The sequence below is a fragment of the Eucyclogobius newberryi genome, unplaced genomic scaffold (assembly GCF_026437365.1).
Source record: "Eucyclogobius newberryi isolate DKJ021-1_F unplaced genomic scaffold, fEucNew1.0.hap1 SCAF_11, whole genome shotgun sequence".
Classification (NCBI taxonomy): Eukaryota; Metazoa; Chordata; class Actinopteri; order Gobiiformes; family Gobiidae; genus Eucyclogobius; species Eucyclogobius newberryi.
In genome coordinates, this window is record NW_027315735.1 from 39,482,335 (window position 1) to 39,498,443 (window position 16,109).

Below are 16,109 nucleotides of genomic sequence, written 5' to 3' on the forward strand. Positions count from 1 at the left end.
AAACACTTTAAACACTTTAAACACGTTAAACACGTTAAACACAATAAACACGTTGAATACGTTAAACACATTAAACACGTTAAACACGTTAAACATGTTAAACACAATAAACACTTTAAACACTTTAAACACGTTAAACACAATAAACACGTCAAACATGTTAAACACTTTAAACACGTTAAACATGTTAAACACTTTAAACACGTTAAACACAATAAACACGTTAAATACGTTAAACACGTTAAACACAATAAACACGTTGAATACGTTAAACACATTAAACACGTTAAACACGTTAAACACGTTAAACACAATAAACACGTTAAACACGTTAAACACATTAAACACGTTAAACACGTTAAACACGTTAAACACGTTAAACACATTAAACACGTTAAACACGTTAAACACAATAAACACGTTAAACACGTTAAACACACACGTTAAATACGTTAAACACATTAAACACATTAAACACGTTAAACACGTTAAACACGTTAAACACGTTAAACACTTTAAACACTTTAAACACTTTAAACACGTTAAACAATTTAAACACTTTAAACACGTTAAACACTTTAAACACTTTAAACACTTTAAACACTTTAAACACGTTAAACACTTTAAACACTTTAAACACGTTAAACACTTTAAACACTTTGAACACTTTAAACACTTTAAACACTTTAAACACTTTAAACACTTTGAACACGTTAAACACGTTAAACACGTTAAACACGTTAAACACTTTAAACACTTTAAACACTTTGAACACTTTAAACACGTTAAACACTTTAAACACTTTAAACACTTTAAACACGTTAAACACTTTAAACACTTTAAACACTTTAAACACTTTAAACCATTAAACACTTTAAACACTTTAAACACGTTAAACACGTTAAACACTTTAAACACTTTAAACACGTTAAACACTTTAAACACTTTAAACACTTTAAACACTTTAAACACTTTAAACACTTTAAACACTTTAAACCATTAAACACTTTAAACACTTTAAACACGTTAAACACGTTAAACACTTTAAACACTTTAAACACGTTAAACACTTTAAACACTTTAAACACTTTAAACACGTTAAACCATTAAACACTTTAAACACTTTAAACACGTTAAACACTTTAAACACTTTAAACACGTTAAACCATTAAACACTTTAAACACTTTAAACACGTTAAACACGTTAAACACTTTAAACACTTTAAACACTTTAAACACGTTAAACACGTTAAACACATTAAACACTTTAAACACGTTAAACACTTGAAACACTTTAAACACTTTAAACACTTTAAACACGTTAAACACAATAAACACGTCAAACATGTTAAACACTTTAAACACGTTAAACATGTTAAACACTTTAAACACGTTAAACACAATAAACACGTTAAACACGTTAAACACACACGTTAAACACAATAAACACGTTGAATACGTTAAACACATTAAACACGTTAAACACGTTAAACACGTTAAACACAATAAACACGTTAAACACGTTAAACACACACGTTAAATACGTTAAACACATTAAACACGTTAAACACGTTAAACACGTTAAACACGTTAAACACGTTAAACACATGTTGTAAATGATCATTTCGCTCCATAAGCCGCTTCTGAACATGGCTGCACTGGCACAGCTCCTCCGCTGGGGGCGTCGTTCCTCTGTTTCTGTTTGAGGCTTTGATTTAGTGTGAAAAACCACAATATGATCCTTTATGTGCGATGGAATCAAACTTCCTTAAATTATACTTATTGACCGGATATGAAAAGAAAATACAATCAACTAAAGAATGGATTGATTAAATTTTATCACAATTAAACAGCAGTGTTTAAATCTTCAAAATTATTTCGGGGGAAAATTAAAAACGTTTCTAAAATATACTTTTATTTTGTGAAGTTGTGTGTGCAGCGGAAGTGAGCGTGTGTTTCTTCCGGGGCTCGTGCTGCCACTGGAGCCATCCCGCCGCACTTTCTCCCGAATAACCGCGTTTACCGGGGATTTTCCGGGACCTGCGCGGCTCCCCGGGGTTTTACCGGGCCGGTACCGGAGCCGAGACCCGCTCTGAGTCCCTTCTGGACCGAAATCTGCCCAGTAACCGCAGAAAAGAGCCACAACAACCGGAGCGAGAGGAGCGGACACCGCATCCTCAGGACCACTGCACCGAGCCGCCTCCGAACCGCTCCGAACCGCTCCGGAAACACCCGAACTGCTCCGGGCAGAGCCGAGCAGAGCCGAACCACGCTCCGCACCGGGAGAAGAGCCGCAGGTGAGGATGAAACCGGGTAATAACCGGGTAATAACCGGGTAATAACCGGGCCGAACCGGGTAATAACTGGGCTGAACCGGGCTCAAGAAACAGGGCTAAAACCGGGACCGAAGCAGAGCTGATGTAAATGAACAAAACTGTGTTAAAATGTAGACAGCAACGGAATAAAACTGTCCAAACGGATCCGAGCGCCGCAGACAGGGGTCACGTGACCATTTCAATTTGACAGCTCAAAACATGAGCTACAAAACATGAGCTAAAAACATGAGCTACAAAACATGAGCTAAAAACATGAGCTACAAAACATGAGCTAAAAACATGAGCTACAAAACATGAGCTAAAAACATGAGCTAAAAACGTGAGCTACGAAACATGAGCTAAAAACATGAGCTACAAAACATGAGCTACAAAACATGAGCTAAAAACATGAGCTACAAAACATGAGCTAAAAACATGAGCTAAAAACATGAGCTACAAAACATGAGCTAAAAACATGAGCTAAAAACGTGAGCTACGAAACATGAGCTAAAAACATGAGCTACAAAACATGAGCTACCAAACATGAGCTACAAAACATGAGCTACAAAACATGAGCTACAAAACATGAGCTACAAAACATGAGCTAAAAACATGAGCTACAAAACACGAGCTAAAAACATGAGCTACAAAACATGAACCACAAAACACGAGCTATAAACATAAGCTCAAAACATGAGCTACAAAACATGAGCTAAAAACATGAGCTACAAAACATGAGCTAAAAACATGAGCTAAAAACGTGAGCTACGAAACATGAGCTAAAAACATGAGCTACAAAACATGAGCTACAAAACATGAGCTACAAAACATGAGCTAAAAACATGAGCTACAAAACATGAGCTACAAAACATGAGCTACAAAACATGAGCTACAAAACACGAGCTAAAAACATGAGCTAAAAACGTGAGCTAAAAATGTGAGCTACGAAACATGAGCTACAAAACATGAGCTACAAAACATGAGCTACAAGACATGAGCTAAAAACATGAGCTAAAAACATGAGCTACAAAACATGAGCTACAAAACATGAGCTACAAAACATGAGCTACAAAACATGAGCTAAAAACATGAGCTACAAAACATGAGCTACAAAACATGAGCTACAAAACATGAGCTACAAAACACGAGCTAAAAACGTGAGCTAAAAACGTGAGCTAAAAATGTGAGCTACAAAACATGAGCTACAAAACATGAGCTACAAAACATGAGCTACAAAACATGAGCTAAAAACATGAGCTACAAAACATGAGCTAAAAACATGAGCTAAAAACGTGAGCTACGAAACATGAGCTAAAAACATGAGCTACAAAACATGAGCTACCAAACATGAGCTACAAAACATGAGCTACAAAACATGAGCTACAAAACATGAGCTACAAAACATGAGCTAAAAACATGAGCTACAAAACACGAGCTAAAAACATGAGCTACAAAACATGAACCACAAAACACGAGCTATAAACATAAGCTCAAAACATGAGCTACAAAACATGAGCTAAAAACATGAGCTACAAAACATGAGCTAAAAACATGAGCTAAAAACGTGAGCTACGAAACATGAGCTAAAAACATGAGCTACAAAACATGAGCTACAAAACATGAGCTACAAAACATGAGCTAAAAACATGAGCTACAAAACATGAGCTACAAAACATGAGCTACAAAACATGAGCTACAAAACACGAGCTAAAAACATGAGCTAAAAACGTGAGCTAAAAATGTGAGCTACGAAACATGAGCTACAAAACATGAGCTACAAAACATGAGCTACAAGACATGAGCTAAAAACATGAGCTAAAAACATGAGCTACAAAACATGAGCTACAAAACATGAGCTACAAAACATGAGCTACAAAACATGAGCTAAAAACATGAGCTACAAAACATGAGCTACAAAACATGAGCTACAAAACATGAGCTACAAAACATGAGCTAAAAACCTGAGCTAAAAATGTGAGCTACAAAACATGAGCTACAAAACATGAGCTAAAAACATGAGCTAAAAATGTGAGCTACGAAACATGAGCTAAAAACATGAGCTACAAAACATGAGCTACAAAACATGAGCTACAAGACATGAGCTACAAAACATGAGCAACAAAACATGAACCACAAAACATGAGCTACAAAACCCGAGCTAAAAACAGGAGCAAAAAACATGAGCTACAAAACATGAGCTAAAAAACATGAGCTAAAAACACGAGACAAAACATGAGCTACAAAACATGAGCTAAAAACGTGAGCTACGCGAGCTACAAAACGCGAGCTACAAAACGCGAGCTACAAAACGCGAGCTACAAAACATGAGCTAAAAACATGAGCTACAAAACATGAGCTAAAAACATGAGCTACAAAACATGAGCTACAAAACATGAGCTAAAAACATGAGCTACAAAACATGAGCTACAAAACATGAGCTACAAAACATGAGCTACAAAACATGAGCTACCAAACATGAGCTACCAAACATGAGCTACCAAACATGAGCTACCAAACATGAGCTACAAAACATGAGCTACAAACATGAGCCCAAAACATGAGCTACAAACATGAGCTAAAAACACGAGACAAAACATGAACCACAAAACATGAGCTACAAATCACGAGCTAAAAAGGTGAGCTACGCGAGCTACAAAACATGAGCAACAAAACAGGAGCGACAAAACATGAGCTATAAAACATGAGCTACAAATCACGAGCTAAAAATGTGAGCCGCAAATCACGAGCTACAAAACGCGAGCTAAAAACATGAGCTAAAAACATGAGATAAAAACATGAGCTACAAAACATGAGCTACAAAACATGAGCTACAAAATACGAGATAAAAACATGAGCTACAAAACATGAGCTACCAAACATGAGCTACAAACATGAGCGAAAACATGAGCTAAAAACATGAGCTACAAAACACGAGACAAAACATGAACCACAAAACATGAGCTACAAATCACGAGCTAAAAACGTGAGCTACGCGAGCTACAAAACACAAGCTAAAAACACGAGCCAAAACATGAGCTACAAAACAGGAGCTAAAAACATGAGCTACAAAACATGAGCTACAAAACATGAGCTACAAAACATGAGCTACAAAACATGAGCTACAAAACATGAGCTACAAAACATGAGCTAAAAACATGAGCTACAAAACATGAGCTAAAAACATGAGCTAAAAACGTGAGCTACGAAACATGAGCTAAAAACATGAGCTACAAAACATGAGCTACCAAACATGAGCTACAAAACATGAGCTACAAAACATGAGCTACAAAACATGAGCTACAAAACATGAGCTAAAAACATGAGCTACAAAACACGAGCTAAAAACATGAGCTACAAAACATGAACCACAAAACACGAGCTATAAACATAAGCTCAAAACATGAGCTACAAAACATGAGCTAAAAACATGAGCTACAAAACATGAGCTAAAAACATGAGCTAAAAACGTGAGCTACGAAACATGAGCTAAAAACATGAGCTACAAAACATGAGCTACAAAACATGAGCTACAAAACATGAGCTAAAAACATGAGCTACAAAACATGAGCTACAAAACATGAGCTACAAAACATGAGCTACAAAACACGAGCTAAAAACATGAGCTAAAAACGTGAGCTAAAAATGTGAGCTACGAAACATGAGCTACAAAACATGAGCTACAAAACATGAGCTACAAGACATGAGCTAAAAACATGAGCTAAAAACATGAGCTACAAAACATGAGCTACAAAACATGAGCTACAAAACATGAGCTACAAAACATGAGCTAAAAACATGAGCTACAAAACATGAGCTACAAAACATGAGCTACAAAACATGAGCTACAAAACATGAGCTAAAAACCTGAGCTAAAAATGTGAGCTACAAAACATGAGCTACAAAACATGAGCTAAAAACATGAGCTAAAAATGTGAGCTACGAAACATGAGCTAAAAACATGAGCTACAAAACATGAGCTACAAAACATGAGCTACAAGACATGAGCTACAAAACATGAGCAACAAAACATGAACCACAAAACATGAGCTACAAAACCCGAGCTAAAAACAGGAGCAAAAAACATGAGCTACAAAACATGAGCTAAAAAACATGAGCTAAAAACACGAGACAAAACATGAGCTACAAAACATGAGCTAAAAACGTGAGCTACGCGAGCTACAAAACGCGAGCTACAAAACGCGAGCTACAAAACATGAGCTACAAAACATGAGCTAAAAACATGAGCTACAAAACATGAGCTAAAAACATGAGCTACAAAACATGAGCTACAAAACATGAGCTAAAAACATGAGCTACAAAACATGAGCTACAAAACATGAGCTACAAAACATGAGCTACAAAACATGAGCTACCAAACATGAGCTACCAAACATGAGCTACCAAACATGAGCTACCAAACATGAGCTACAAAACATGAGCTACAAACATGAGCCCAAAACATGAGCTACAAACATGAGCTAAAAACACGAGACAAAACATGAACCACAAAACATGAGCTACAAATCACGAGCTAAAAAGGTGAGCTACGCGAGCTACAAAACATGAGCAACAAAACAGGAGCGACAAAACATGAGCTATAAAACATGAGCTACAAATCACGAGCTAAAAATGTGAGCCGCAAATCACGAGCTACAAAACGCGAGCTAAAAACATGAGCTAAAAACATGAGATAAAAACATGAGCTACAAAACATGAGCTACAAAACATGAGCTACAAAATACGAGATAAAAACATGAGCTACAAAACATGAGCTACCAAACATGAGCTACAAACATGAGCGAAAACATGAGCTAAAAACATGAGCTACAAAACACGAGACAAAACATGAACCACAAAACATGAGCTACAAATCACGAGCTAAAAACGTGAGCTACGCGAGCTACAAAACACAAGCTAAAAACACGAGCCAAAACATGAGCTACAAAACAGGAGCTAAAAACATGAGCTACAAAACATGAGCTACAAAACATGAGCTAGAAAACATGAGCTACAAAACATGAGCTACAAAACATGAGCTAAAAATATGAGCTACAAAACATGAGCTACAAAACAGGAGCTACAAAACAGGAGCTACAAAACAGGAGCTACAAAACATGAGCTACAAAACAGGAGCTACAAAACAGGAGCTACAAAACAGGAGCTACAAAACATGAGCTACAAAACATGAGCTACAAAACATGAGCTACAAAACATGAGCTACAAAACATGAGCTACAACACATGAGCCAAAAATATGAGCTACAAAACATGAACTACAAAACATGAGCTACAAAACATGAGCTACAAAACATGAGCTACAAAACATGAGCTACAAAACAGGAGCTACAAAACAGGAGCTACAAAACATGAGCTACAAAACATGAGCTACAAAACATGAGCTACAACACATGAGCCAAAAATATGAGCTACAAAACATGAGCTACAAAACATGAACTACAAAACATGAGCTACAAAACATGAGCTAAAAACATGAGCTAAAAACATGAGCTAAAAACATGAGCTAAAAACATGAGCTACAAAACATGAGCTACAAAACATGAGCTACAAAACATGAGCTACAAAACATGAGCTACAAAACATGAGCTAAAAATATGAGCTACAAAACATGAGCTACAAAACATGAGCTACAAATCACGAGCTAAAAATGTGAGCTGCAAATCACGAGCTACTAAACATGAGCTACTAAACATGAGCTACAAAACATGAGCTAAAAACGTGAACTACGCGAGCTACAAAACACAAGCGATAAAACATGAGCTACAAATCACAAGCTAAAAACGTGAGCTACGCGAGCTACAAAACACAAGCTAAAAACACGAGCCAAAACAGGAGCTAAAAACATGAGCTACAAACATGAGCTACAAAACAGGAGCTACAAAACAGGAGCTAAAAACAGGAGCTACAAAACAGGAGCTACAAAACATGAGCTACAACACATGAGCCAAAACATGAGCTAAAAACATGAGCTCCAAAACATGTGCTCCAAAACATGAGCTCCAAAACATGAGCTACAAAACATGAGCTACCAAACATGAGCTACTAAACATGAGCTACTAAACATGAGCTACTAAACATGAGCTACTAAACATGAGCTACAAAACATGAGCTACAAAACATGAGCTACAAAACATGAGCTACAAAACATGAGCTACAAAACATGAGCTACAAAACATGAGCTACAAAACACGAGCTAAAAACAGGAGCAAAAAACATGAGCTACAAAACATGAGCTAAAAAACATGAGCTAAAAACATGAACCACAAAACATGAGCTACAAATCACGAGCTAAAAACGTGAGCTACGCGAGCTACAAAACGCAAGCTACAAAACATGAGCTACAAAACATGAGCTACAAAACATGAGCTACAAAACATGAGCTACAAAACATGAGCTACAAAACATGAGCTAAAAACATGAGCTAAAAACATGAGCTACAAAACATGAGCTACAAATCACGAGCTACAAAACATGAGCTACAAAACATGAGATAAAAACATGAGCTACAAAACATGAGCTACAAAACATGAGCTACAAAACATGAGATAAAAACATGAGCTACAAAACATGAGCTACAAAACATGAGCTACAAAACATGAGCTACAAAACATGAGCTACAAAACATGAGCTACAAAACATGAGCTACAAAATACGAGATAAAAACATGAGCTACGCGAGCTACAAAACACAAGCTAAAAACACGAGCCAAAACATGAGCTACAAAACAGGAGCTAAAAACGGGAGCTAAAAACGGGAGCTAAAAACATGAGCTACAAAACATGAGCTACAAAACATGAGCTACAAAACATGAGCTACAAAACATGAGCTACAAAACATGAGCTACAAAACATGAGCTACAAAACATGAGCTACAAAACATGAGCTACAAAACATGAGCTACAACACATGAGCCAAAAATATGAGCTACAAAACATGAGCTACAAAACATGAGCTACAAAACATGAGCTACAAAACATGAGCTACAAAACATGAGCTACAAAACATGAGCTACTAAACATGAGCTACTAAACATGAGCTACAAAACATGAGCTAAAAACGTGAACTACGCGAGCTACAAAACACAAGCGATAAAACATGAGCTACAAATCACAAGCTAAAAACGTGAGCTACGCGAGCTACAAAACACAAGCTAAAAACACGAGCCAAAACAGGAGCTAAAAACATGAGCTACAAACATGAGCTACAAAACATGAGCTACAAAACATGAGCTACAAAACAGGAGCTACAAAACAGGAGCTAAAAACAGGAGCTACAAAACAGGAGCTACAAAACATGAGCTACAACACATGAGCCAAAACATGAGCTAAAAACATGAGCTACAAAACATGAGCTACCAAACATGAGCTACAAAACATGAGCTACAAAACATGAGCTACAAAACATGAGCTACAAAACATGAGCTACAAAACATGAGCTAAAAACATGAGCTACAAAACACGAGCTAAAAACATGAGCTACAAAACATGAACCACAAAACACGAGCTATAAACATAAGCTCAAAACATGAGCTACAAAACATGAGCTAAAAACATGAGCTACAAAACATGAGCCAAAAATATGAGCTACAAAACATGAGCTACAAAACATGAACTACAAAACATGAGCTACAAAACATGAGCTAAAAACATGAGCTAAAAACATGAGCTAAAAACATGAGCTAAAAACATGAGCTACAAAACATGAGCTACAAAACATGAGCTACAAAACATGAGCTACAAAACATGAGCTACAAAACATGAGCTAAAAATATGAGCTACAAAACATGAGCTACAAAACATGAGCTACAAATCACGAGCTAAAAATGTGAGCTGCAAATCACGAGCTACTAAACATGAGCTACTAAACATGAGCTACAAAACATGAGCTAAAAACGTGAACTACGCGAGCTACAAAACACAAGCGATAAAACATGAGCTACAAATCACAAGCTAAAAACGTGAGCTACGCGAGCTACAAAACACAAGCTAAAAACACGAGCCAAAACAGGAGCTAAAAACATGAGCTACAAACATGAGCTACAAAACAGGAGCTACAAAACAGGAGCTAAAAACAGGAGCTACAAAACAGGAGCTACAAAACATGAGCTACAACACATGAGCCAAAACATGAGCTAAAAACATGAGCTCCAAAACATGTGCTCCAAAACATGAGCTCCAAAACATGAGCTACAAAACATGAGCTACCAAACATGAGCTACTAAACATGAGCTACTAAACATGAGCTACTAAACATGAGCTACTAAACATGAGCTACAAAACATGAGCTACAAAACATGAGCTACAAAACATGAGCTACAAAACATGAGCTACAAAACATGAGCTACAAAACATGAGCTACAAAACACGAGCTAAAAACAGGAGCAAAAAACATGAGCTACAAAACATGAGCTAAAAAACATGAGCTAAAAACATGAACCACAAAACATGAGCTACAAATCACGAGCTAAAAACGTGAGCTACGCGAGCTACAAAACGCAAGCTACAAAACATGAGCTACAAAACATGAGCTACAAAACATGAGCTACAAAACATGAGCTACAAAACATGAGCTACAAAACATGAGCTAAAAACATGAGCTAAAAACATGAGCTACAAAACATGAGCTACAAATCACGAGCTACAAAACATGAGCTACAAAACATGAGATAAAAACATGAGCTACAAAACATGAGCTACAAAACATGAGCTACAAAACATGAGATAAAAACATGAGCTACAAAACATGAGCTACAAAACATGAGCTACAAAACATGAGCTACAAAACATGAGCTACAAAACATGAGCTACAAAACATGAGCTACAAAATACGAGATAAAAACATGAGCTACGCGAGCTACAAAACACAAGCTAAAAACACGAGCCAAAACATGAGCTACAAAACAGGAGCTAAAAACGGGAGCTAAAAACGGGAGCTAAAAACATGAGCTACAAAACATGAGCTACAAAACATGAGCTACAAAACATGAGCTACAAAACATGAGCTACAAAACATGAGCTACAAAACATGAGCTACAAAACATGAGCTACAAAACATGAGCTACAAAACATGAGCTACAACACATGAGCCAAAAATATGAGCTACAAAACATGAGCTACAAAACATGAGCTACAAAACATGAGCTACAAAACATGAGCTACAAAACATGAGCTACAAAACATGAGCTACTAAACATGAGCTACTAAACATGAGCTACAAAACATGAGCTAAAAACGTGAACTACGCGAGCTACAAAACACAAGCGATAAAACATGAGCTACAAATCACAAGCTAAAAACGTGAGCTACGCGAGCTACAAAACACAAGCTAAAAACACGAGCCAAAACAGGAGCTAAAAACATGAGCTACAAACATGAGCTACAAAACATGAGCTACAAAACATGAGCTACAAAACAGGAGCTACAAAACAGGAGCTAAAAACAGGAGCTACAAAACAGGAGCTACAAAACATGAGCTACAACACATGAGCCAAAACATGAGCTAAAAACATGAGCTACAAAACATGAGCTACCAAACATGAGCTACAAAACATGAGCTACAAAACATGAGCTACAAAACATGAGCTACAAAACATGAGCTACAAAACATGAGCTAAAAACATGAGCTACAAAACACGAGCTAAAAACATGAGCTACAAAACATGAACCACAAAACACGAGCTATAAACATAAGCTCAAAACATGAGCTACAAAACATGAGCTAAAAACATGAGCTACAAAACATGAGCTAAAAACATGAGCTAAAAACGTGAGCTACGAAACATGAGCTAAAAACATGAGCTACAAAACATGAGCTACAAAACATGAGCTACAAAACATGAGCTACAAAACATGAGCTACAAAACATGAGCTACAAAACACGAGCTAAAAACACGAGCTAAAAACGTGAGCTAAAAATGTGAGCTACGAAACATGAGCTACAAAACATGAGCTACAAAACATGAGCTACAAGACATGAGCTAAAAACATGAGCTAAAAACATGAGCTACAAAACATGAGCTACAAAACATGAGCTACAAAACATGAGCTAAAAACATGAGCTACAAAACATGAGCTACAAAACATGAGCTACAAAACATGAGCTACAAAACACGAGCTAAAAACATGAGCTAAAAACGTGAGCTAAAAATGTGAGCTACAAAACATGAGCTACAAAACATGAGCTACAAAACATGAGCTACAAAACACGAGCTAAAAACATGAGCTAAAAATGTGAGCTACGAAACATGAGCTAAAAAAATGAGCTACAAAACATGAGCTACAAAACATGAGCTACAAGACATGAGCTACAAAACATGAGCTACAAAACATGAACCACAAAACATGAGCTACAAAACCCGAGCTAAAAACAGGAGCAAAAAACATGAGCTACAAAACATGTGCTAAAAAACATGAGCTAAAAACACGAGACAAAACATGAGCTACAAAACATGAGCTAAAAACGTGAGCTACGCGAGCTACAAAACATGAGCTACCAAACATGAGCTACTAAACATGAGCTACTAAACATGAGCTACTAAACATGAGCTACTAAACATGAGCTACTAAACATGAGCTACAAAACATGAGCTACAAAACATGAGCTACAAAACACGAGCTAAAAACAGGAGCAAAAAACATGAGCTACAAAACATGAGCTAAAAAACATGAGCTAAAAACATGAACCACAAAACATGAGCTACAAATCACGAGCTAAAAACGTGAGCTACGCGAGCTACAAAACGCAAGCTACAAAACATGAGCTACAAAACATGAGCTACAAAACATGAGCTACAAAACATGAGCTACAAAACATGAGCTACAAAACATGAGCTAAAAACATGAGCTAAAAACATGAGCTACAAAACATGAGCTACAAATCACGAGCTACAAAACATGAGCTACAAAACATGGGATAAAAACATGAGCTACAAAACATGAGCTACAAAACATGAGCTACAAAACATGAGATAAAAACATGAGCTACAAAACATGAGCTACAAAACATGAGCTACAAAACATGAGCTACAAAACATGAGCTACAAAACACGAGCCAAAACATGAGCTACAAAACAGGAGCTAAAAACGGGAGCTAAAAACATGAGCTACAAAACATGAGCTACAAAACAGGAGCTACAAAACATGAGCTACAAAACATGAGCTACAAAACATGAGCTACAAAACATGAGCTACAAAACATGAGCTACAAAACATGAGCTACAAAACATGAGCTACAACACATGAGCCAAAAATATGAGCTACAAAACATGAGCTACAAAACATGAACTACAAAACAGGAGCTACAAAACATGAGCTACAAAACATGAGCTAAAAACATGAGCTAAAAACATGAGCTACAAAACATGAGCTACAAAACATGAGCTACAAAACATGAGCTACAAAACATGAGCTAAAAATACTAGCTACAAAACATGAGCTACTAAACATGAGCTACTAAACATGAGCTACAAAACATGAGCTAAAAACGTGAGCTACGCGAGCTACAAAACACAAGCTAAAAACACGAGCCAAAACAGGAGCTAAAAACATGAGCTACAAACATGAGCTACAAAACATGAGCTACAAAACATGAGCTACAAAACAGGAGCTACAAAACAGGAGCTAAAAACAGGAGCTACAAAACAGGAGCTACAAAACATGAGCTACAACACATGAGCCAAAACATGAGCTAAAAACATGAGCTACAAAACATGAGCTACCAAACATGAGCTACAAAACATGAGCTACAAAACATGAGCTACAAAACATGAGCTACAAAACATGAGCTAAAAACATGAGCTACAAAACACGAGCTAAAAACATGAGCTACAAAACATGAACCACAAAACACGAGCTATAAACATAAGCTCAAAACATGAGCTACAAAACATGAGCTAAAAACATGAGCTACAAAACATGAGCTAAAAACATGAGCTAAAAACGTGAGCTACGAAACATGAGCTAAAAACATGAGCTACAAAACATGAGCTACAAAACATGAGCTACAAAACATGAGCTAAAAACATGAGCTACAAAACATGAGCTACAAAACATGAGCTACAAAACATGAGCTACAAAACACGAGCTAAAAACATGAGCTAAAAACGTGAGCTAAAAATGTGAGCTACGAAACATGAGCTACAAAACATGAGCTACAAAACATGAGCTACAAGACATGAGCTAAAAACATGAGCTAAAAACATGAGCTACAAAACATGAGCTACAAAACATGAGCTACAAAACATGAGCTAAAAACATGAGCTACAAAACATGAGCTACAAAACATGAGCTACAAAACATGAGCTACAAAACACGAGCTAAAAACATGAGCTAAAAACGTGAGCTAAAAATGTGAGCTACAAAACATGAGCTACAAAACATGAGCTACAAAACATGAGCTACAAAACACGAGCTAAAAACATGAGCTAAAAATGTGAGCTACGAAACATGAGCTAAAAACATGAGCTACAAAACATGAGCTACAAAACATGAGCTACAAAACATGAGCTACAAAACATGAGCTACAAAACATGAGCTACAAAACATGAGCTAAAAACATGAGCTACAAAACACGAGCTAAAAACATGAGCTACAAAACATGAACCACAAAACACGAGCTATAAACATAAGCTCAAAACATGAGCTACAAAACATGAGCTAAAAACATGAGCTAAAAACATGAGCTAAAAACATGAGCTAAAAACGTGAGCTACGAAACATGAGCTAAAAACATGAGCTACAAAACATGAGCTACAAAACATGAGCTACAAAACATGAGCTAAAAACATGAGCTACAAAACATGAGCTACAAAACATGAGCTACAAAACATGAGCTACAAAACACGAGCTAAAAACATGAGCTAAAAACGTGAGCTAAAAATGTGAGCTACGAAACATGAGCTACAAAACATGAGCTACAAAACATGAGCTACAAGACATGAGCTAAAAACATGAGCTAAAAACATGAGCTACAAAACATGAGCTACAAAACATGAGCTACAAAACATGAGCTAAAAACATGAGCTACAAAACATGAGCTACAAAACATGAGCTACAAAACATGAGCTACAAAACACGAGCTAAAAACATGAGCTAAAAACGTGAGCTAAAAATGTGAGCTACAAAACATGAGCTACAAAACATGAGCTACAAAACATGAGCTACAAAACACGAGCTAAAAACATGAGCTAAAAATGTGAGCTACGAAACATGAGCTAAAAACATGAGCTACAAAACATGAGCTACAAAACATGAGCTACAAGACATGAGCTACAAAACATGAGCTACAAAACATGAACCACAAAACATGAGCTACAAAACCCGAGCTAAAAACAGGAGCAAAAAACATGAGCTACAAAACATGTGCTAAAAAACATGAGCTAAAAACACGAGACAAAACATGAGCTACAAAACATGAGCTAAAAACGTGAGCTACGCCAGCTACAAAACGCGAGCTACAAAACGCGAGCTACAAAACATGAGCTAAAAACATGAGCTACAAAACATGAGCTACAAAACATGAGCTAAAAACATGAGCTACAAAACATGAGCTAAAAACATGAGCTACAAAACATGAGCTACAAAACATGAGCTAAAAACATGAGCTACAAAACATGAGCTACAAAACATGAGCTACCAAACATGAGCTACCAAACATGAGCTACCAAACATGAGCTACCAAACATGAGCTACAAACATGAGCTACAAAACATGAGCTACAAACATGAGCCCAAAACATGAGCTACAAACATGAGCTAAAAACACGAGACAAAACATGAACCA

General features: G+C 36.6%; 1 protein-coding gene across 1 annotated transcript in view; it reads left to right on the plus strand.

Moving 5' to 3' along the window:
- The first annotated feature begins 1,945 nt into the window (after positions 1–1,945).
- The window catches only part of pik3c2b (phosphatidylinositol-4-phosphate 3-kinase, catalytic subunit type 2 beta), a 52,457-nt gene continuing 38,293 nt past the window's right edge, over positions 1,946–16,109 (plus strand). The window contains exon 1 of the mRNA XM_072440100.1: positions 1,946–2,297. The gene's annotated coding sequence lies outside the window, so the exon portion shown is untranslated. The remainder of the gene's footprint in view (positions 2,298–16,109) is intronic.